Source organism: Artibeus jamaicensis, unplaced genomic scaffold (genome assembly GCF_021234435.1).
Source record: "Artibeus jamaicensis isolate MK-2021 breed Jamaican fruit bat unplaced genomic scaffold, CSHL_Jam_final contig_233, whole genome shotgun sequence".
Classification (NCBI taxonomy): Eukaryota; Metazoa; Chordata; class Mammalia; order Chiroptera; family Phyllostomidae; genus Artibeus; species Artibeus jamaicensis.
In genome coordinates this window covers 28,691,227-28,717,154 of record NW_026521486.1, presented here as the reverse complement: position 1 = coordinate 28,717,154, position 25,928 = coordinate 28,691,227, and the positions used below count along the sequence as shown (strand labels likewise).

At 37.5% G+C, this 25,928-nt stretch overlaps 1 long non-coding RNA gene across 1 annotated transcript; it reads right to left on the bottom strand.

The window, feature by feature from the left end:
• Window positions 1–520: 520 nt before the first annotated feature.
• On the bottom strand, window positions 521–9,026 carry LOC119042838 (uncharacterized). Its single transcript, XR_005081294.2, has 3 exons — window positions 8,882–9,026; window positions 7,350–7,409; window positions 521–1,045 (listed from the first exon to the last, which is right to left on the bottom strand). It is a non-coding gene; the product is annotated as an uncharacterized LOC119042838 (long non-coding RNA).
• Between the last annotated feature and the right edge of the window lie 16,902 nt (window positions 9,027–25,928).

Genomic DNA, 25,928 nt, shown 5'->3' with positions numbered 1-25,928 from the left:
GACTCATATGGGGCTCCATTTCTCGCCAGAGCCCAGCCTGGCCTGCAGGGGCCAGACTGTCTTTATGCCCATGGACAGTGCTACATGCCTAGCTCTCTGCAAGGACAGACTACCTTTCCTGTCTCCGAGTCTGTTTCCATATCTGAAGTGGTGCCAGACCCAAAACTATTTAACAAAATACTGCTCATGAAAGTGATTAGAATACATTTATCTTAATGATGTGTACATAAAATATAAATTTATAAATTACAATTAACATAAACTATATGTAAACAGAAATGCAGATTGTATGCCCAGAAAATGGAAATTTGTAATACCTACTGAGAAAAGGAAGTAAATTACAGAAGCTACATTTTCATAAAGAAAAGATTTGATGTGCTTGCAAATGGAACATAAAAGGCCAGTATATATTTTTTTTTATCTTACAGAAGCAATTTTAAGAATAAACAGAAGAGATTTACAGAATTTGATTTATTAATAATGTATCTTATTTTTGGTTCTAAACTAGGTTTATTCTCTTAGGATGGGCAGAAATATGCAAGAAAGAAAGAAAAGAAAGCCAAGATTTAAGACAAGTCTGAAATAAAATATGCACACAGACTTGAAACAATCTGGTCGTAGGGCAACAAAGTAACAGGTTTCCCTCCACACACTCCCCCACCCCCAGAGAGGCACTGGAGCCCAGTGTGCAAACAAAAGGGACATATTGCAGAGGTGATCCATACAGCTGGGGAGATAAAAGGCAGCACCGGCCAAAACAACATTTAACAACCATCTCGCCACCTCGCATAAAAAACTTGTTTTTCTCTTTTCCAGAAAAAAGCAGCATGTTTGAGTAAGTGACATATTCTTTAAAGTTTCCAATTTTAAACATCAACAAATATACCTCAAAATAATAACAAACTTTCCCTCTTTCATCTAGAAACCCAGTTTCTCATAAATATCTGTCTGTGCTTTCCTCTGTATATGTGCTGCCATCTTCCCATGAACTCAATCACAGCATCGTCTAGTCCATATTGGTAAATGCAGAAAGGTTCTCAGATGGCTTAGAAGAAATAGAACAAAATTAGTTTGGGTTTTTTTCCAAGTGGATTGCCACAATCTGTGCATGTTATTTCCCTCATCGTTACATTTATGCAACACTCAGATTCCCTTTCCTCCTTTATCCATCTCCTATTAAACATAAGCATGGGGGAAATTGAGTGGATATAATCACCCCTCAATCCTTTATAAACTTTATACAATAGCTAAGAGACTGTAATGTTTGAATGGCTGTTACTGGTTTGAGTTTGGCCTGTGATGTGGAAGCAATGTGTCTTCTGCTGTGCGCAGGAAAATCTCAGTCAGAGTGCCAAGCACCGATAGACAGGGGAGAAATTCCTGGCTCTGCCTTGTTTCACATCCGTGAATCTGGTCTCTGTCATGATCATCTTTCAAAAGAATCTCTATTGCAATACAGCTATCAATAGATATCAAGAAAACAGGCACTAAAGAAGCTTGTTTGGACAAATGTGTTGTCTCGTTTTCAAGCAAGTTTATATTTGACATGATTGTGTTAAAATATGATAGCTTGCTATTAAAGACACATGAGATGAATATGAATGTCAAAGCCATAATTGAAATTATTTCTTTCACGTAGCTCCAAGATCATCTCCAAGTTGCCAGGCTCCTTCCACTTCCTTCTCCTGAATATTTCTCTACTAAGAGGATGATACCTAGGATTTAAGCATCTTTTTCCTAACATTTGACAATGTTATCAGAAGTATTTGAAATAATCAGATTTAAAAGATGTTTCTTAATTCTCCTAGATTCAATTGATTTCTCCCTATCGTGTGCATCTGCTAAACCCTTTACTCACATTTTTATGATGAACACTTACTAAAATGAATGTCAATTACCCATTTATACTGTTTTCTCTCTTACTAACACTCCCTATGGACAGAGTTCTTGTCTCCTTCCTGTCTGTACCCAAGTTTAAAATGCAGTGCTGAAACATTCTTATAATTCCATAAATTATCTATTGTATGGTAATCTAGTTTAAAGTCCACAGTCACAACTCTGATGTGCAGAAAATTTTTTCACTATACTGGATTTAATTCCATTAGAGACTTATCTTTCTGCTAAGAAGTGGATAAATAACACCAGCATTTCAGCTTCAATATAACCTAGTCACTTCCAGATTAATACAGTTTCCTTGGGGGAAATCCTCAGCTTTCCAGGATTTCTCCTTCATCTTTCATGAGGTGACATCTGAATTTTGAAATGGCTTTTGTAATGGCAGTGCATTGGAAGTGAAAGTGGAAGAAGCAGGGCAAATGGCTGTAATGCCCAGGACTTGGATCCCTTAGTGGACTTTTTCAGTCTTCGCAGGGTCAAAGCTAACTTTCCGGTACTCTGTCCAGACTCATAGGAAAGGAGGATGAGAGGAAATGAAGAGCATGCTATTTCCTGTTTACCAGTATGACCCAGGAGTTGTGTACATTATTCTGTTTATATCCAGTTTACTGGGACTTAGTTTCATGGGTTGTGCTAACAAAAGAGCTAGAGCATATGTAATGATAACTATAGTATATAGAATAAAGAAATATTTTTCATAAAATGGGTGAAAATAATGTCTAAAAATAGTTGAGCAAGAAGAATTAATTCATCTTGAGGAATTAAATAAAGCACTTTAGAATATGTCTCCCATAAAATGAACTGATTGTTACAATCAATTTCTTTGTTTAATTAATATTTATTGAATCTCATCCATGTAAGTAATGGGAAATTATTAGACATGAAGCAAAACAATTAAAGTATCTTCCTTAATGAGAGTTACTAATTATTAATTTTCCTGTAATTTTATTACTTGACCAAAATGGAAATGTGAAGGTGAAACTTGGGATTTTTTTGAGATAGTTTTTAAAGAGCTTGGAGTTTCCATGGTAATCAGTCACATTCAATGTCAGAAATTAGGGCGGTAGCAAAAAGAAACTTTTAGTCAAGTTTCTTCTTTTCAACAGGGAAGGAAAAACTTATGTAGACACTCCCTGGAAGATCTAACTTTTTACTCTCTTGACCAGAACTGCGAGAAAATTTAGGAAAATTTAGGAAAATTTAAGAAAATCTGGAAAAGGAGCTGCTCCTGTAAGGAGGCTTAATCAATAATGGCTAGACTAACCTGCCAGCATGGAACTTCACTGACACTCTGATGAGATCAAAGTTTGTATAACAAGTGAATAGCGGAAGAATGTTTCTGTGGATAAGCAAATGCTGGGCTCTGTCATTGTTATATGATCATGATAGTTATATGATCATGATAGTTATATGATCACCTAATGCGTGGCCTTTACAAGCCTTCGTTCCCGTGTAATTTAAAGGTTATTCCCATCCCCCCTGCCTCCTCAGAAACTCACTGCATAAACAGTTTCATCTCTCTCCTTAATCCACAACCTTCCCTTCATGCACCTCCCCACTCTCAGAAGTACAAACATAATCTTGTATCTCCCGCAATAAAAAGCAGTGAATCTCCCTCCATCTCAAGGACTGATCCAGCTCTAAGCTACCTGACAGCTTTTCTCTTTCCTCCACTGTGAGGTATTTCTAAAGCGTACTTCTTACCCATTGTTTCCACTCATTTACTCCCCTTTCACTTTCTAACTCAAACCAGTCTGGCCTTGACTCCCACAACTGCCACTATAGCTAAAGCCAACCACGCTGCATGGTCTTCATATTCCAAACAAAGTCGACAATATTCTCTACGTAGGAAACCTGAGCTCTGTGTGGCGTTGGACCGTTTAACGCTGCTTCTTGTTAGGTTCTAGCTTTCTCTGGCTCCTGAGAAAATACTCCTCACTGGGTTTTCACAAACCTTTCTGGTCACATCTCATGCACTTTAATGATTTATGTCTTCTCTTTGTAAACCTACTCTGCTGTTGTGGGGACATGAATATGATACAGATTCTCCCCGTTATGAAACATATAAACATTAGAAGAAATGCCATGTATTCTGTCACTATGTTATAAATAAAACAAGATTGACTTTATTAAACCATTAAGTTACTCCATCAATGGTTGTAAATTTTAAGTCATATATGGGAATCCCCCAAAGATAAATTACCAAAAATATGAAAGACCAAGCTGATAAAGAGATACCTTATTCCATCACAGAGATATGCTAAAAACATAATTTAGAAAGTTGTTAAACATGAGTCCAGCATCAAAATAAAAGAAAGGGCCCCCCGCCCCAGTCACCAGCAACAAAGAAAAAAACTTGAAACCAGACCGATGACTGCAAAGTGACTGAATTGTGGCTCATGTGCATCTCAGTCATTCTTGAGGATTAATATTTAATACCATTGTACCAAAAGCTCTGTCCTACAGTCTCTAGAAAGTGGAGAGGTTAAAGAAAGTCACCTGGGTAAAATTCAGATCCTTAAAGTACTACTTTAGCCATTAAAAAGAAACAGACAAAAAGGGGCCTTTTTTCTCTCCAGAGAGGTGGGGAGCAGCCTCTTCAGCAGAAATGCTGATCTTTGTGAAGATCCTGACTGGCAGGACCAGCACCCTTGAGGTTGAGCCCAGTGACACCACCGAAAATGTCAAAGCTAAAATCCAAGGAGGTCATCAAGCCTGATCAGCTGAGTCTGGCTTTTGAGGGCAAACAGCTGGAGGATGGCCACACTCTCATCGACTACCGTATGCAGAAGGGTCCACCCTGCACCTGGTGCCTTGTCTGCATGGTGGCATCATGGACCCTCCTCTGCCAGTTTGCCCAGAAGGAGAGTTACAGCAACAACCTGCACCCCACAAAGGAGGTTGAATAAGGGTCTCCACCACCTCCTCAGCCCCTGTGTAGCCTTCTGCCTAAACTTCAGGGCCATCTCTTATTGATTGGAGTTCCTCTCTTATTGATAGGAGTAGTACCAAAACATTCTCTATGATCTTGGAGAAGTAAAAAAAGAAGTCATATTTACAATAAAAGAAAAGAAGGAATGCTATAAGAAATAGACTTTCTATGTCTATTACATGCTCGAGTACAGAGTTTGATTATACAAGGTCTGTCTGGAAAAAGTCCGGCCATTGTTAATATAACAAGAACAGTTTGTGTGACATCCATGTAACCTGACAGCCAAGGAGAGTGGACTGGAATGTGCATGATTCAACAATGACAACTTCACTGTACTAGTCAATAGGATCAGTAGATGCCATTGAATAAGAATGTGTACTGTGTGGCTGTCATATTACAGAGCCAGTAAAGCAATGAATCTGCATGAAATTTTGCATTAAGCTTGAACCTTCCTCTGCAGAAAGTATTTGGATAGTTCAGAAACCTTTCAGGGATGATGCAGCGAGTACAGTGCAAATAAATCTTGACACACATACTTCAAAGATGGTTGAGCATCTGTTGAAAGCGATCCATGTTCTGGAAGGCCTGCAACAAGTAGAACACCTGAGAATGTTAAAGGTGTAAGGGCTGCAATCAACAAATATCAGCGACAGACAGTGAGAGGAGTAGAAGCTGATGTGGGGATTCCAAACACTACTGTGTCTGAGATTGTGACACAAGATCTTGGCATGAAAGATGTCATAGCAAAATTTGGTCTGCAGCTTCTGCTAACAGGATAGAAAGAACATCGTCCTGCAGTTACTAATGACTTGATTCAAACCACTACTAATGAACCAGATTTCCTCAAGAAGGTCAAAACCAGAGAGGAATCGTGGGTCTATGGCTGTGATCCAGAAACAAAGGCCCAGTCATCCCAATGGAAGCCACCTGGTTCTCCACACCCAAAGGCACACAGTAAGGTCACAGCAAGGTTAAGATCACTTTAACCATGTTTTTTTATTGTAAGGAGTTTTCTATCACAAGCACACCTCTCCAGACCAAACAATTAATAAGGAGTACAACCTCAATATTCTTCTATGGTAGAGAGATGCAATACAACTAAAATGGCCATAGCTACGGTCAACTAATGATTGGCATCTTCATCACAACAATGTACCCGCTCATAGATCACATCTTGTGCAGAGATTTTTGATGAAACATCAAATCACCCAGGTGACTCAACCTCCATACGGCCCAGATTTGCTGTCCTGTGATTTCTGACTCTTCCCCAAACTAAAATCACCCTTGAAAGGAATAAATTTCAGACCATCAATCGGCTTCATGAAAATATAGTGGGCCAGCTGATGGTGATTCCAATAAAGGACTTTGCAGAGTGTTTTGAACCACGAAGGAGATACTGGGGGAACTTTTTGAGGTTCCGAAATGCCTACTGAAGGAGACCACAGTGTCACTGTCCTGTGTTGGAACAACATAGAAATGATTAGCTCATCTGCTTTTCACAAATGATATGCAAGTTTGTCAGTATTTCTATATAAATGTTGACATCAATACCTACCCGCTGAGTAAGATATCACAGACTTATTTCACTCATGAGTATTGGTGAAATAATATTTAATATCAAACATAATTCAACAGTAACTAAAATTATTTTAATATAAAAGTTTAGAAATGTAACAATGGCTCAGTGTCTACTAGATATTTTATTAATATTTCCATCTAATTTATCCAAGGAGGAAACCTGTAAGAATGTGTCTGGAATTGATGAGAATAACTTATATAAAACTTTAAAGTCCACAGCTGCTACAAACCACATAGTAAATAGGAATATGTAGATACAATGAAATATCCTTTATACCCACCAGAATGGCTAAAATAAAAAGAGAGAAAATGTCAAATTTTGGTGAAGATGTGTAGTAATCAGTATTTTCCTTACTATTGAAAAGAGTATAAATTGATATAACTTTGGAAAATGTACATCAGTATCTGCTAAAGATGAACATTTGTGTAACCTATGACCCGCCAATTTCATTCTTACATATATTACTGACCAAGAGAGTCTTAATATTTCCCTCAGTTTTTTTGCCCCAGTGTTAAACAGGTTTCTTCCTTACTATTTGATCTTGACCTTCCTCTCCTAGAACATTTACATTAGAAAACCTGTTATTTAAATTCTATCTTTGCATCTTTGAGATATAAACTTTTTTCTTCTAAAGCCTCTTACTAGTTTTACAACCCTGGGCTATCTTTCTTGAGGATCTGGGAACCAACCCCTTGAAATGTAACCAACAAGGACTATAGCACCTTTATCTTGCAGTCTCTTTTGAAGAATAGGAACCTAACTTCAGTGAGTGTAAAACTACCTCCTATTCTGAAGGTAGGCAAATAGGTGATGCCAGTTGGCAACAGATGGCCTACAATCTCTCACCTCAAATTTACTAAAGACTGCTGCTGTTTCAGTGGAGTGGAGTTTAGACTGCATTCTGGACTCTGTTGCAATGACCTTGAATACGGTATTCCTTACCTTTATTTGTCTGGTGCAATTTTTGCTTTGATGTTCCAAACAGAAATGCAAACACACCCACTGCAAAAAAAATACACTAGAAGGTTCACAGTGACACTATTCAAAATGACCTGAAACAGGTGGAAACTAGCCAACTGTCCATCAAAATATGAATGAATACATAAGTCACAGTGTATTCACAATAAACTGTATTTAACAATGAGAAAAATAATGCAGTAAAACTACAGGCAAAAACACAGATCAGTTTTTACAAACATCATGTCAAGGTAAAGAAGCCAATCGAAAGGGCACATCCTGTTTGATTTAACTCATATCAATTACAGAAACAGGTGAAACTTACATGCTTTTACGAATCAAGGTAATGATTTTCCTTAGTGGAGACAGTGACAAAGGGTATTACTGAAGAGGTTTCTGACTATAGTCAAGAGGTATTCTTTTCAGCATCAAAAAGCGCTTGTCACATTCTGTATTTTAGATCAAGGTACTGTTATATGGGAGTGTTCAGAATGCAAAGTTTTAGCACACTGTAAAGTTGTGAAATATGCACTTCCTCTATGGATATTACACTTAATGATTCTAAAAGTCACCCAAGGATCTTGTTAAACAGATTTTGGTGTTAAAATTCTAGAGATTCTGATTTAGAAAATTTAAAATGAGGCTAGCTGCGCACATTTCAATAAGCAAGAGGTCTTGGCACACTTTGAAAATGCACCACTGTTGAGTGCTGTAAGGTAGTGAAACTCTAATTACAGATTCTGTTAAAGACGGATAAGGAAAAAATAGTAACATGTTAATGAGACAAAGAAACAAATTATTAAATGCAACCCTACCAACAATAACATTTTGGGTACTTGGTTAAACAAAGAGCTACAGTTTAGTGAACAAACTGAAAAGTTTCTTCCACTTCACCCCAATTTTTTTTAAATGCCATTTTCAATGGCTGTCCTCATCATTCATTACTCGGAGTGGTGGCATTACTATGGCAGCACAGCAACAATCATAACCAACTGTTAGCGACTAAATGAAGGTTGAGCTGCATGGGACCTAGACCTGGCCTCAATTATCTGTCCCCCCTTCATCTCCGGGACTGACTTAGCCATTCAGGAATCCCCTCTCTCTTTGTACCCATTCTCCCTGATGTTGCAGTGGAGAAGGACTTGGCCAAGTAAGCTGTGAATTGATCCAAACAAACCTCTCCTCACAGAAGCTACACTAAGCTGCTCGGGGACTGCTGTCCTAGCGATGTGTACCTGAGGGCAGAGTCTGTAGGAAACAACAGGAGCACAGTTGCCTTGCTCATTTCTATCTCTCAGCAGGTGTGTTATCTGAGCCACACTGAGATGCCCACGGAAAGAAACGACTAAAGAAGGTCTTGTTTTATTCACATGACTCTCCGATGATGGGTAAATTACTGGAGTAGTTTTACAAATACCCTAAAAATCACAAGTAAATAAATTATGCATGCCTGCTGACTATAACACATCAAAAACATAGCTGACTGCTGCAGGTAAGAGGAAAATCTCTGTACTTACTTGCTTGGCTGTAGATTCATAAAGCTCTTCTTATTCCAACTTCTTTTCTGACTCCTTTCCTCCTACATTCTCCTTTACAGACTATCTTGTATTTCCCCTGTAACAGATGTTGAATTCAATGATTCGCTAGTCTACAATTTTCTGGTTTGTCTTTTGACCCACTTTAAAATTAATGGATTTGTGTTTGCCACTTTTAAATCCTCAGATATCTTCCCTGAATCATGTGATTTTCCCCCCTTTTGCTGTCACTTTGGTTTTGAAAGAAGTAAATCAATGCTGTGCCCTAAAAGCTCTGGCACTATTGTCGGTAAATATATTGCACGAGGTTACTTTTGCTCACTAACTGTTGTTTGATATAATGCCAGGGCATCCTCTGCTGCAACGGGAAAAAAGATGCTATTCTGAGCTGCGGAACCGAGGATTGATTTCTTTTAAGATGCAATATATATTTTATGTATTGCATCTAACCTTGTTATTTGTCAGATTTCATAGAAACCTCCGTTCTCTCATTTGTGTGCAGTCCAGGCCGCCTTCGGCAGAGGTGAGGAGTGGTCTTTGTCTCTTCGGTTTATATGCTGGTAAATTCCACCTTCGGTAAGTTAATCAAACATAGTTAGAAAGCTTCATGCAAGTGCTCCAAAGCTTAGCGTTAGTAGTCAGAAAGTCAATGTGGAATCTTTAACACATTTCAACCTCCCTGAGTCTATTTTTTCTCAACCATCAAATGGAAATTTTAATAATAAAGCCATTTCGTTGTATCGGCAATCAAATGATGTAATGCATAGGGAAGTGTACACTGTAATATTGATACAGAGAGAGCTGGTCAGATACCTGGGGAAGAGTAGGGAGGGGCTATAGGAAGAAGTTGCCTGAAGTAATTGTGAACAGTCTAGGATAGGATTGGCTGAGACCCTGTATGCCTCCAGAGTGCATGGAATAATGGGCCAGAAGATTTAAAAGGAAAGGAGGGCAGAGGCTGGCTCTCTGGATCTCTTCCTGGAGGATGCCTGGATGATGGTGCTGCAGCTGCTGGCATTTCACAAAGGGCGGTAGAAGGGACTCTGCGCACAGCCCAGGATTGGGCTGGCCTGGCAGAGGGTGGAAGCGTTATTCTTCTTTGGCTGTTCTAGAGGGGATAGGGTCTGAGGCAGAAGCCTGCCATTCTTCCCAAATTATGTAGCTTTTGTATCATATGTTGTTTTAGTTTGTAAACTAACCCTATAGAAATAAGATAAAAGCTAACAGGGAGAATGATAGGGGAACTCAAGAGTTAAAGATTTCAGCCTTAATTGATAGCCTTTACTGACTTTGCTGGTGGAAAGCTGTCATTCTAAAATTGTGTAGCTTTTGAATAAAGCCTCCTGTCTTTTATCACCAAACCTTTGCCTCCGGACTTTTGTCTAGAGGTTGGCTGCAGGCAGCAGGCCCCCTCCCCCCCACCTTGCTCTTCAGTAACAATACAAGGTGGAAATGCCTGCCAACCCTGCATTATAAAAAGTTGAGCAAAGACTGTATCATAAGAAAGAAGGGTAATCGTCCTTCAGTGACTCCCATTGCCTGCTATTGAGCCAAAAGTGGAAGATATATCAAAGGGGTTATTTCGATTAGCCAGCTTCTCCATAACTATATCCAAAATGTGGCAGCTTCAGGAGAAAGCAGGCAACCCACTGGTCTTGCAACTTTCCATGGAGGACAGGTTCACTTGGGATCACTGTTGGGAATACCTGACACGAGTTAATCCACGGGTGGGGCCAAGAGTCACATCGAGGGAAGTCCTCACTCCCTTACATACTAACTGCACACAAAGCCATGAGAATGCCCAGAAAGTATATAACAAAGCAGGATTCTGCTCATGCTGGCCCATTCTCAAGGCTACAGGAACACGGCTCATTGACCCAGCGAGGGAGCCTGAGTGATTCCATTTCCCTACATACCACATCTCACCAAATGAAATCCCTGCTCTTCACCACTAGGGGGACAACACATGCTCTGTTTTGTCAAGTCGGGGTTCATTCTTCAACGCCACAAAGGCTCTCTAAAACTCCTTCCACTTGCTTAAATCTGCCTTATCCTCTCTTTCTTCACTTTCAGCTGATGAATTTTCCCCTCATGGCTTGTTTTTAAGAAAATACAAGGACTTGGATGGGGAATTATACAATCCTCCACCATAAGCTTATTAACTGTGCCTTCATTCATAGTCTTTCCTATGACAGGAGAGCTAGTCCTGGAACTCCACCATCTCCCTTTCTACTACATCGGTCCAGGGAAGAGTTAAACATGTTTCAGGTGCTCCATCCTAGTTTCCCCTGGAGAGCACATCCATCTCCAACTAGAAGTGTGCCTTCATCCACAGCCGAATTTCCTCACAGATTCCATTATTGATATCTCCACTTAACATCCTACTCATGCTTCAACCCACCGCCATCTGGCCTCTTCCCACTGCACCACCAACAGCTCTTTTTAAAACACATGGGAACTTTTTAGTGTTTTTCATTCTTGATCTCATAATAGCTTTTGCTTTTTGTCATTTATCTTCCTTTTTTTCCAAAAAAATATGGAGGTAAATTTATATAACATAAAATTAACTATTTTAAAGTGAATAGTTTCATGGTATTTAGTTTATTCACAATCTTTGAAACTCCCATCTCTCACTAACTGCAAAGAATTGCCATCACTCCAAAGCAAAATCCCTTCTTCATTAAACAGTTTCTCCTGATTCCTGCCCCCTTCCAGGCCCTAACAATTACCAGTTTGCGTTTTGTCTCTACGGATTCATTTATTCTGGATATTTCATGTATCAAATGAAATCATATCATATGTGGTCCCTTATCTCGGGCTTCCTTTTTCACTTGACAAGTTTTGGTGGTTTATGCACATTGTAGTGTCATTTGTTATTATGGCTGACTAATATTTCATTGACTGTATATACCCGATCTGTTTATCCATTTGTTTTTCTTTCTTCTTGAAACACACTCTTTCTATGATTTCTGCCCCACTACACTAAATTTTGCTCTTACTCTTTGCAGGGCAAACACTTAGCATAATATTTTAGAGGTTCATCTACATTGTAACTTATGTCAGTGCCATCCTGGCATTCTACATCCATACATAAAGATTCATTTTAGTTCTTGATTAGGCCACACCCACTTTTTAGAAAAAAACAGTCTTTGCATAAGCTGTTTCTCTGTCTAGAAGAGTCTCCACCCTGATATCACGCTATTTCCATGTTGCCAGTTGTTACTCAGAGGTGAGAGGTCAAGTCTTTCCTTTCTGCCTTCAATATAAATTTGATTCTGATCTTGTTTTGGTGGTTCCACAATCTGAGCAGTTCAATCTACTATGTAAGCTGCTCTGCCTTTGGCTCAGCCCTCTGGTTTCGAACTCCACTTTGACCAAGACCTTGTGATTTTGCATCTTTCTTGAGAATAGTAAAGCACAGTTTTCTAAAACTATCTTTGTATCTGAGAGACATTTTTTTCAGATTATATGCTCCCTTTCGCTTTCCCTTTGTGCACTTGAAGGCATGTATTTAACGACTATGGTTGCGTATCGATGAAGTGACTCTCCAGTCCTCTCACTAACCCTCACTCACCCCTTGTCACCTCAAGGTCAGTCTGTGTAGAAAGATGATGCATCAACACAGAAAGGTCTTTCAAAATGTGCTTGCAAAGCTTTAAGGTTTGGAAATTTAAGTTTCCGGGTTTGTGATTTAAGAAGGGATAGTGTAGAACACTCAGTCTATTAACTAATCAAAATTTGAAAAAATAACAATTGAATACAAATAATAAATGTACTTTATTGCCAAAAGGAAGTCTTCTATAATGTGATTTATATGAAAATAATATTAATTGTACTCAACTCAAGATTTTAAGTGTTTTCAATATCTTTTTAAAAGGTGATCAATCAGAAAATGCAGAGAAAAAAAAGTTTTCTAAAACATTTTAGAAATGTTCCCAAATGAAGCCTAGTAAAAATGCTGGTAATGAACAGTAAATCAAAAGCCTTCAGTAACTATCATTGTGAAGGTTAAAAACAGTGAGTAGACTGAGAAATGATCACTCTGATTTTACTGTTTAGATACATGAAATAATATAACAATTTTATCACTTTGATAGAAAAGAAAGTAGACTTTCCCTTAAGTGATCCACATTTCTGAATCACCTATAAGTAATTTTTTAAAAGTACAATGCTTCTGGCATGTGAAGCAAAGTTAAAAGTGCTACTTTCTCTTTTTAAAGTCCACAAAAACACATTAACATATTATACACTTTCACATTTGAAAATTGCCTTATATTATGTTAGTCTCATATGAAATGAATTCTGTTAGGGTTGCACCAGGAGAGTGCAACCCTAACAGAATGTAGGTGGGAGAATATTGCATCAGTGGTCAAGGACATAATTCTAGTGTTAGATATAACTACATAACCTTGGACAAGTTCTAGCTCCGGGTTTCTCTGCCCCACATTTCCTCGCCTATGGCGTAATGAATGGGTTGGACTACACGGTCTCTAAGATCACTTTCAGCTCAAATTCAAGAATAGAATAAAATTGAAGAGCAATTGTGTTTTTTACTACAATAATTACTTGCTACTTAGAGTAACCTCTTCCTTTTGATAAAAATACATGCTCATTATACTCATTTATATGTGTATAACAATTTTTTCTTTTTACACATATGCCCACAAAGCTATCTGATGTTTTTTGAGTAAACACAAAGGCACTTACACTTGCAAAGGAGTTGAGTCTGATCTCAGGCGACTGAGTCCAGAGATTGCAGAATATTCTTTTGAGGCTGAGATTTATTAGATTAAAACTCTAAAGAAAACCTTTGAAATTTTAAAAAAGTTATTTTTCAATTCACTTCATATTTCATGCCTTTATTCATTTATCAATATATCTTTTCTAGAGGTAAATCTTAATACTTTGAATGTGTTATGTATTTATCATTTTTAGTAACAATAATAATATATTATAGCCAGAACTGTACATGAAGATAGGGTGATAACACTGTATAATGTAGCATTTGGTTTTTACATTGCGTGATTTAATTATAACATAGAAAGATAAATTATTTTGTGTGGCTAATAAAATAGTATTTTTTAAATGTCAAGAGTGACTCTAAATGTGATTTGAAAAATAGCAGCATTATTTAGAATAAATATATGATTTCCCAGGAAAAATACTTTGAAGTTTAACATTTCTTTGATTATATAAGTTCTACTATGGTTTCTTTAAAAAATCAGTCATTACTCTATGAACAGACATTTATATAAACATAAAAATAATATTTGCCTTCATATATTATATGGCTATATGATATAATTTGCTAGCTTTGGAATTCCAGTTTCTTCCATCACTCTTTGTCTTAAACTACCTTCATCTCCAATGTCCAAATAAATAAATAATTATCAAAGGAAAAATTGGATTTTTCCTGGCAGTTATCTTTAAGCTCATGTAATAGTGACTACTTATGGAAACCTATTCCTATAGCCCAAATACTAGGGGACTCTTCATGTTTTTGTCAGTACTGTGTCAATTTCTTCACCAGATTGAATTCAACTGATAACTGAAAGCAAAACCACATTTGGGGAGACAGGCAAATATTATGATTTATCCTGATGCATTTTATTATGTAGACCTCTTGTCACAGAACATAAATTGAGAAAACATCTTTATGAAGTCCTAATTTGTGGTCCATCGAGACAAGTATGTTTTTGTACAGATCACTTTTTCACGTCATATGGAAGATGACATCAAATCCTACAATTCCTAGAAGTCACACACATTTGCTTGTGAAAACAAAGACCAAGCAGGATGCTATCATTAATATCTATAGATTTGCTATTGTTAATTTCTGAGAAATATAAAAGAAAAATATTTGGAAAAATTAAAAATACAGCTGAGTTACTTCCATTCTCAAATTTTACTTCCTTTGTCATACAATTTTTACATTTTGCCCTGTGGGTACAACTTTGCCTGCAAGTCCCCCCATTTGCCATGGATGAAAATGAAACTACCAAGACATGATCTGCTTGGGGAGAAGTGGTCAATCTCTCACAGGAGAAGGACCAAGAGCCTCTTCTACAATGGCTTTTATTGGGTTCATTTTGCACAAGAATATAGGTAAGGATCAAACAATAGCTAACACTTAAAAAACTATGAGAGCTTATTCTCAGTCAGGGTCAGATAGCTAAAGAGCCATAAAACTTTGAGAAACAAACTTCTTGCTTGGACCCTTATCATTTAAATGAGATCATTCTAAACAAAGCAGGTTTCACAGGATTTTACAAACTAGTTCTTAAGCCTGATTACCTGGAACCCGCTCTAGCCAGAAAAGGGCTGCACCGCCTTCCCCATCATAGGTTTTCAGGCTTAAGTGGATTAGAGCCAGGAAGCGCTTCTCCCAGATGGAAATGGGGACTCAGGCTATGTCAGAATAGCTGGGGGGCGAGGGTCCATTACTCCTTCTATGTCTCAGCCTCCCGAGTCCTTCCTTGAGGGCCTCCCAAGTGATCATGTCTGGCTTAGATTGCTCCCCCTCTGAGGGGTCCTACTGGTCACTGACTAAAAGACCAAGCGTTGGGGGCAAGGGATGAAGCAGAAGCAGCGCTGCTGCCAGAGATAAGCTGTGTCTCCTTAGTGGCTCGCAGCCCAGAGGTCACTCACTCAGCCTTAGCCATGGGGGGCGGTTACAACTCCTGAAACCAGGCAGAGCAGTTCCCAACATTGTCCTTTATTTATTCACTAATCTAGATTTTTATATTCTATCATATTGTCATTTTCCATACTAAACACAATTTCATATAAATAGGCTTTTTTGTTTATCATTGTTTTTAAACATTATTTGTTAACACATTCCACTTGAAATCTGGTCAGGAAGAAAAAATATGGCAACATTTTTATTTATGTTTTAATTTCACATTATTGTCATTTCTGAGTTAACAACTTGTTTTAGTAATCAATCATTGACTTGCAATCACTTTTTGGAGGAAAATTTTGAAATGGGTGTGGAGAAGTTGGTATTATGTGACATATATTGACTAAATCAAATTTACACTTTCTACTAAAGGTAAAGTCCTGCAGTGATAACACTTAGGGCCTGAGCTCCTTAACAAGGTTACAAATATTTCATGATAACCTTGAAATATTTGAAAGGAAATCTTGCTGAGCCCTATGCACCAAGGTGACTCTCCAAGGTGAACTCCACCCCCTTTAATAAAAAAAAAAAACTTTTCCGTGTGTACTTAAGACATGTTTATAAGAGGTTATATGTGTGTATGCATGCATGTTTTTCTTATTCCAATGATGTACAGTGACTAATAAAAGGCAGTGCTCTTTATCCATGAAAGAATAAGCTCATAGAAGGCACTGTCTTAAGAACTCACCAGCATTACTTGACCCCACTGCCACGCCAGTTTATCAAAATGAGATTCAAGATCTCAGAGTCCCTTTCCATATTTGCTTTAGCCCCTATAATGCCTCCTCCTCCAGGCATGCTAAACTCTGAGCTTTCACACAGGCTCCATCTTAATTTTTCCATTATCTAGAGCAATTTCTATGCAATTTTAACGTCTGTATTGATATTATTCACCCGAAAAGTGTTCCTGGTCATCTGAGCCCAAGTGTAGTGATTGACGCTGCTTGTGATCCCACAGTATCTTCTACTAATTTCCAATGTAGCATTTAACAAGAGCATTATAGACTTCTGACTTCCAGGTGTGAATAAAGACCATATCTTATTCACTGTTGTATCCCCAATTCATTCTGTGGTTTTTGCAGCATACTTGGTACTTAATAGTCTGTTGAATGACTTCTCACTTAAAAAAGTGTGACACCCGCCACTTTTACACTGAGCATGGTATCTTATCATCCAAACTTTCCAGCCTCAGTTTGAGGCTTGAAGTCAGTTTCTCTGCCAGTAGGTCAGACAGAATCAGTAACACTGAAAGCAAGTTCCTGGAATCACAACCTTGTCCATGATGCTGTACTTACTCTTCAGTGACTGTTCCATCCGGTCCACTCAGCGCAGCTTACGAAACACGGCTCCTAGGTAGTCCTCTAAACCTTGGGTACTGACCTCAGCTCTTCTCAACCTGGATTTGCCAAATTTTTGCCATAGACTTTTTCACTCTTAAAGCACTCTCAGAAACAATACAGCATAATTGAGTTTTTGGTTCAGACCTTGGCTTTGGCTGGAATTATCTTAGCTTTTATTAACAGTAACTTTCACAAGATAAACCTTTTGTGTTCATGATACAATGCGACAACAATGCTCTTCTAATTTTGTTTATTTTCTATTTCTGTCAAACACTAAATTTCTAGCCATCATACTACTTCCCCAATAATAGATTAAATGATTTAATAGGTCAAAGCCAAATATTTCACTTTAATCTTATTAAATTATTAATACTTTAATAAGCAATTTTAATCACTAAGTTTTGTGAACATATAGTATGTGTAACTTCTTAATTTAATGTTTTTATTTTCTCGTAAAATGAAATGGCCATCTATAAATTGTCCACACACTTGTGGTAATTCATGTCTTTGTTCACCATATTTGTTGTTAAGAGTGAAAGTTGTCACCCTCCTGTCCTGTGAATGTGTCACAGTAAGCCCCTCCTACCTTTCCTCTCCAGCTTAGTCCCTACATGACATTAAGAGTCCATTTAACTCGTGGGTTTCCATAGTAATAAATATTAAATGCACTACCTCACTTTGTCTTTACCGTGTCCCATTATTTCACCAGCAGTGTCAAGTGTGAAAGCATCTGAGCTTACATTCAACCCAAGAAAATTAAGAGGATGTTATGCACAAACATAAAAGTTATCTGATAAAAATGTATTTGATACCTGTACTCTATAATTTCAGGGGACATAATACAATATAGAGTATATGTAGTTTTTCTGCACATTCTATTTTTAAGCCAGATAATATAATTTATTAGCAATGAGTTTCAAGTACTATTCTGACTTACTTGTTTTTGAGGAACAAATACATTACAGACATATTTTCCCATGGAAATATCCAGGCTTGAGAACAAAAGTAAATACAGGAAGAAGATATGGGGAAAAAAGAGAAAAAAAGAAGTGCTCAAAAGAAGTTAAGAAGGAAGGTAGAATATCAAGGGATCCCTGAAAATAATTGAACTAACATCTTTTTGTAAAGTTACTCAAGTCTGTGTTTTCAGAAAATATTAAAGACAGAGTATCTATAACCGAAATGTTTTATAATTTCTTTGATCTGATAATATCTTTAAGTAGCATATCTGATCAACTTATGCAGACCGGCGTGTCTCATATAAAGGCATATGACTTTACGAAAGCTTCTGTAAAAGCATTTAAGTATGACTTCTGTTGATGTTCAGACATATATGCCATGCTTTGCAAATAGTGGGGTAGCCTGGCAGAAGCCCATTGGCAACGGAAGCTGAACAGCAGTCTAGACTCCCAGCGGAGAAAGCATCTTTAGAAAAGCACAGATTACCCTGCTGAATTTGAACAGGTAGATAAGAAAACTTGAGCTGTTGGAAGAGACTGAAACTCTAAGAAAAATGTTACTGTTATTTCATGAATCTTTCCTCAGCCCATAGATCATGACTCAGGTTTAGGTTGGAGTACAAGCATAATTTGGACAAAAGTTTGGTATCCTGAAGGGTCAGATCTGCTTCCAGTAGCAAACTATTGTGTTTGGGGAGGACCGTGGAGCTGCAGCAGAGAAAGACAACCCCTCTTGGGCCTAACAGGACAGGGGTGACAGCACAGCATGAATAAAGTAGAAGGAAACTTATACCGGAGCACATAGGAGATTCTCCCTGGATATCATTCCAGGAAATGGTGAAGGGGGCAGATGTGCTCAACATGGGGAAGGGTAACTCAATTGATGTTAACTTTAACATAACATTTTCTAAAGTGTGAAGGGGTTTACATCTCCACATCTATAAGATTTCCAGGACCAGTTTTCCTAATAAGACTCTGATTTTAAAATATTATTGGAGTAATGGCAGCAAAATGGCAGATTAGGAATTTTCAGCTATCATCACCCAGAACATCAATTTTTGACAACCACCCATGGACAAGAACACATCTGTAGCAATACAACAGACCAAAATTTTTTAGAACAAGTGTATTAAATAGGATAAGAAGAAGAGTTTCACTTTACCTGTGTCACCCTCTTCCAAGTTCAGTGCCAAGGCCGACAGACCCCCTCAGCCCCTGATTTCTCCACAGGGAAAAGTGCGAGCACAGTGAGTGAGTGCCTGGTTTCCCCAGCTGTGTGGGACACCATCCACAAAATTCACTTCTTCTCACCTACCCTGAGTACTCAAGGGAAATGGCACCCAGAATACGGGAGGAATTAACACAGTTAAGTGCTTGGGAGAATCTGAGAACTGGGCAGAGGAGTGAAGACCAAGATGTCAGAGCTTAGAACTCAACAAAGAGTCACTGATTCTAATATTCCCTTCATGGACTCCATCAAGAAGGCCTTCAAACAAGCTGCTTGGGAAGCCTCACATGGAGACCCCTCTCACTGGCCTATGCATACCTTCAATGCTCTGCACACTTCACCCCCACTTTAGCCAACTTCCATGAACATCCCTGTGAATGCCATTTGTGGAGTTTTGCAGACACCTTGCAACTACACACAGCCAGCCAGTCTGACTCTGCAGTATTGAGAGTAGACACACAAACCATAGCATTTCAGTGCACCACCCTAGGAAAAACAAATAGGAAGCTCTCTGTGCCAGGCTAGGTTTTGTAGATTGAGAGAAGGCAGACGATCTTTAGAATTCCCTTGTTAAGGGGAAAAAAGGCATAGAGTCATTGCATTCATAGAAAAGGTCTTAGAGTTTTGGAATCCCTAGTTGGCGTTCTGATTAGTGAAGGTGTTTTTCTCCTGAAGCCACTTAGTAAATATTAAGTGGAGACCTCTCCTTCTTCAAAGACAAAGACAGCGAAAGCAAAACTTCAAGGCACTTACAAAACCAAGGAACCATGACACCAGAAAGGAATAAGATAATTTTTTAGTAATTAATCACAAAGAAGTGGGTATCTATAAATTGTCTGATGAAGAATTTAAAATAATTGTTGTAGGGAAATTGAGCAAGATACAAGAACACAGACAATTCAACAAAATCAGGGAAATAATAAATGATAAAAAGAAAGTTCAGCAGATAGGAATCATAATAAAAATTTCTAGAGCTGAAGAATACAATAAATGAAACAAAAATTCAAGAGACAACATGGACAGTAGATTCAGCCAACCAGAAGAAAACATCCATGAATTCAAGGACAGATCATTCAAATTATCTTATCTAGTTAGAGGAGAAAAAATTAAAACATAAATAAAAGGAATGAAGAAAGCCTAGAGGACTTACGGGATATCATCGAGAGAATTAATATACGCATTATGGAAATCCTAGGAGAAGAGAGAAAGGTGCAGAGGTTATTTAAAGAACTAATGGGTAGCCCAGGCCGGTGTGACTCAGCTGGTGGGAGCGTCATCCCATAACCAAAGTATTGCTGGTTTGATTCCCAGTCGGGATATACCAGGGTCACTGGGTCAATCCCTGGTCCAGGTGCATACAGGGGGCAAACAATTGATGTTTCTCTCTTGCATCAATGTCCGATGTTTCTTTCTCACCCTTTCTTTCTTTTCTTTACCTCTGAAAGCAATAAAAAACTGTCCTTGGGTAAGGATAAAAAAAAATAACTAATGCCTAAAAATTTTCCAAATCTTGAAAGAAATATACACATCCGTTCATATACAAAGCTTAAAAGTCCCCTCAAACAGGTACAACTGAAGGAGAATTTCAGTGAGGTGCGTCACAATCAAGCAGTCAAAAATCAAAGACAAAGAAAGGTTGTGAAGACAGTAAAAGAAAAAATACTCATTACATCCAGTGGAGTCTCCATAAGACAATGAATTGCTCAGCAGAAACCCTCAGGCAATGAGAAGTAGGTTGATACACTCAAAGTGCTAAAAGAATAAAACTACTACCAGGAATGCTTTACCTGTCAAATTACCCTTCAGAACCCAAGGAGAGATACTTTCCCAGACAAACAAAAACTAAAGGAGTTCATTATGACTGGACTTAAACTAAATACTAAACACAGTTCCTTAAGCTGAGGACAAAAGATGCTGATTAGTAACATAAAAACATAAGAAGGTATAAAGCTTATCGTAAAGGTAAACATATATTCAAATTCAGAATACTCTGACACTGTAATGGTGGTGTGTAAATCATTTTTGATTCCAATATAAAGGCAAAAGACAAAATAATTGAAAATAGCTATAGCTACACTTTATTTCGTTCATAGGTAAGTAATATTAAAATGTCAAGTAAAAAATAAGTGTATAAAATAAAGTAAAAAATAAATGTAATGTAAAACAATAAATTGTATATACCTATACTTTATGCAAGTACCATGGTAACCCCCACCCCCCAAAAAACTACAGCAAATACACACACAAAAAAGAGAAAGAAGTCAGAGCATTCATTTAAAAAATCATCAGCTCTGCCTGGTATAGCTCGATTAGTTGGGTGTCATCTGCAAAGCAAATAGTCACCAATTCGATTCCCAATCAGGGCACGCGTCTTGGTTTGGTTACAGTCAGGGAGTGTGCAAGATGCAGCTGACTGGTGTTTCTCTCTAACACTGATGCTCTTCTACCTCCTTTTCCCTCTCTCTAAAAATAAATATAATCTTTAGAAATATTTTAAAATTCATCATATCATAAAGGAAGAGAGGAAGAAGCAAGGACAAGAAAAATACAAAATAGAAAACAATTAAGAAAATGTCAATAGTTGGTCCTTACATAGCAATAATCACTTTAAATATAAATGGGTTACATTTTCAATGAAAATACATAAAGTGGGAATGGATAATAAGTAATACCCAACTACATGTCTGCAAGAAATTCACTTCAGCTTTAAGGACCTACTGCAGAGATAAAAGTGAAGGGAGTTTGAAAGATATTTCATGCAAATGGAAAACTAAGAAAGCAGAAGTAGCTGTACTTAGGTCAGACACAATATACTTTCCATCAAATCTGTAGCAAGAGACAAAAAGTTTACTATATAACGATAAAAGGGTCAGTTATCTAGAATATAGAACATTGAAATGCCTGCATATGTAAATCAAGTACTAAAGGAACAAAAGGGATAAATAGACATAGGACAATTCGAGACTTCAATACTCAGTTTCAACAATAGACAGATCATCCAGACAGAAATCAGTAAGGGAACATTGGACTTTAGACCAGGTGGGCGCAGCAGACATAGACAGCATGTTCCAACCAAGACCAGCTGAACACACATTCTTCTCAGGCCACACATAACATTCTCCACTTAATGTGGAATCTAACAAAGTCAAATGCATAGAAACATCTTAAAAGCCTCCCAGGAGCTGAGGGTGACACAGGGAGGTGTGAGAAGATGTTCGTCAAAGAGTATAAACTTTCAGTTTTAAGTTAAGTAAGTTCTGGAGACCTAATGCACAGCATGGTGACCGTAGTTAATGACCATGTATTGTGTACTTGAAATGTGCAATAGTCTATTGTAAGCATTCTTCATGCACACACATACAACAGTAACTATGTGAGGTGATGGATACGATTTTAGCTTGAGTGTGCTAATCATTTCACATGCACACATAAACTAAAACATCATTTTGAACACCTTAAATGTATTTCATGTTGATAAACATACCTCACTAAAGCTGGAAAAATAAAAATAAAATATTGTTAAATATCTCATGAAGAATGTTAATTTTTCTCCCAGCCTCACTCAGGCTCCTGGACATCGTGTTCTGTGACTAGACTATCACTCTAGTTTTCTCCATTCAACATAAATAGGATGCAGGTAATTTAGCAAATGTTAGTGGTATGAGGATTTAAAACCTAAAGGCACAGTCATAAGACACATCTCACAGATGACCAGCTACAACGTAAATAAACTAATATTTGTTGCAATTAAATCCACTATGTCCATGCATTGCTCCAAGCATTTATGTGTATTAACTCATTTTATCTTAACCACTGCAACTCAAGATAAGCTTTTTATAATCTACATGGTACAGCTGAGAAAACTGAGACACAAGTGGCATTAATTCATCCTTAGAAAATGTGAGATGTGGAAGTAAAATCCAGGCAGTCTAGTTCAAAGGGTCACACCCTTAACCTCTACCCTCTGGCTCAATTTTAATCTCTTCCACAAAGATTGTGTCAACTTCCCTATTCTTTCTGTGAAAAGACTAATCAACTTCTGTTATTTACCAGCATCTTATTTAAAGAAGGTAATTTGGGGATATTTAAAGGCTCCAAGATTTCTGACAAGGCAGATAAGGGTATTGTTCTTGATGGGAATGGTCTCTCCAAATTTCAGATGGGATTTTCAACAACTTAATTGTTTTTATGGAAGACTCTACTGGCAGGTAAGTTTGCTTTTCCCTCTGCTCTAGTGAGTTTAAGGAAATAAGCTACATATGTTTAAAGAAAGAAGGAACATTTAATTTTTTCTTCAGAGAAAAAAAATCACCTTGCATTATGGAAACAGAAATAATTCTTATACTATTAATGGTTTGTGAAGTGCTGAAGCCAAATGGTTTTATGTTAGGCAGAATCTTCCCTCCCCCGAATCTATAAACTTTCAGAAACAAGACAGGAATTGTACTACTTTCTTGTTAGACTCCATAAAGGTTACTTTACTAAGTAACTTATAAGTTACAGACACATATTACTGTTGAAGGAAAAGTAATTTGTTATAATCATTTTTAATTATAGTTATTTTTAATTATCTTTGCTGTATGTGTAAACATTAAAAATACAAACAGTGTTGCTAGAGCACAGATGGCCGGTGCTTGTCACCCAGGCTGTCAAGCACCGTCTGAACACCACTGCCTTCTTTCCTAAGAAAAAACAATAGAGTTGCTTCTTGGAAGTCATTTTTATGTTTGAGAAAACTGGCTGTTAGGAAAGAAGGGAAAACCAACGTACAGACAATTTAGTGACCCTTTCTTCGTCAGCAATGCTTTGAACTCCTCTGCATTTCGGACCCTGTCCATCCTTAATGGTCCGAGTGTATCCAGTGTATCACCCTAGACATTCCCATGTTGGGTTTTGCTGCAACTCAGTCAATTCATCAAGGACCATTAAAAAAACAATGCTTCTTTTAAAACTTGAATATGTGCATTGAAGTGGCAATATTATGTATGTAGATGGCACCAGTATTCCAAATATCTGGTTTTATTCACATCCACACACAAAAACCAAAGCAAAACTAAAGAACATTCAAAAATTTTCACGCTGGGAGCTCTCTGGTGTCCAGATATTACTAAAGAAAATAGCTCCAACTTTTTCCATTATTAATAGAATAACTTTTAAATCTGCCACCTGGTGGCCAGCACTGAAGTGGTCGAATTCCAGTTTGAATGTCCCTCCAACAGATGAATTTGCTCTGTGAGCTTAAAGCCAAAAGTCAAAGGCCATATCATAATCCAAGTATTGAATCTCTAGATCAATGCAAAGAAAAAACTGATCTTGGCTGAGCTGGACCTTGGCCAATACATTATATTCCTATTTACTTTTTAAAACTATTGTTCGACATTTAATGCTGTTCACACAGGCACATTGGACTGCAGCCGTGGCAAACAGGGCAAAAAAAGAGAGAGATTCTGATAATCAGCTTCACACAGAAAAGAACATTCTTTACAAACATGGAATTATAACCAAAAGGATAATTCAAGTTTCTAGAAAAGGAATTTTACCCACAAAGATGAAAATGAGTATACCATGTTTAAAACAATGTGGTCCAATGGCAGATCACATCTGCTTTGGTGGTCATTCGGTGGTCATTTGGTGGTCATTCAGTGGTCATCCACACCAACCCACCCGCTTTACTACCCATCATTTTGATGGTCCAGGACGGCAGAAAGAACCTGCAGGGAAGATAACCAGAATATTTCCCACTGTTTGTAGTGCTATGTTTTAGGTCATTTAAGCACGAATCTATAGAAAGATGCACACAGCGCATCACATGAATATTTACATATTCTCTTCTCATATATAAATACATGAGAGAAGTTAATGAGCTTGAAAGTCATTTACTGAAAAGTTAAGGAAGAGAACTCTAAATTTGAAAAACAAAAGTTACCTTGTTTGAGTCCAAAAATACTTGTTAATGATGAGTATTGAGATCATTAAAAATCAAATTTTAATTTATCACTGGAGATGCCAGATGGACAGTCCCAGAGTGCATGTCTGTTTTTATCACAGAAACAAGTTCCGAAGATACTCTGCCATTTCATGTCAATTATATATTTAACGATGAAATTGACCTTATTAAAGCCATAGTAAGTTACTGAGAATATGTATTAGTTATAATGCATGCTCCTCTTAACTGTGGGAATTTGACAAATAGTACAGTCGAGATTAAACTCCACTCACATTGAGCATATCTTGTCATTTATAAGCTAGAAGTAAACAATTTCACAACCATTATTTAAGTTAGTATCTATTATGTGAGTTAAAAATTTTAAGTCTGTACTATGAAAGCTTATTTTAATTACACAGACAAGTAATTTAACCATGTGTCCAGTGTCCAGATACTGAGTCTAGCAATAATCTTTAGAAAAAAATAAGGGGCCTGAGAAGTCTATGAGTTTGCTTCTGAATTACAATCCTTTGGTTAAAAAAAAACAACCTACGCATATTGCATATTTAAAAAAAATATTTAAAAGCAACATTGGTCTAGTAAAAAGATACATACATATATAAGAAGGCAACATTAAATTAAAAAAAGGAATCCAGGGAGGTAACTCAGTACTATAGCCAGTTTTGCCTTAAAGACAAAGGTCAAAGTCCAGTGTCATTCAGCTTCTAAAGCAAAGACTAGACAGAGACTTTCCGTAACACTGGTGCGATCCTGGAACGCTGGGAATTTAAAGGACATAATGGGATGTGAGGGGGTGAATTTTCCTTACAGAATAATACAAAGAAGCTTTCTTTTTCTGACTTTGGAGCCAACAAGAGGTAGTAAATATCTCCCTTG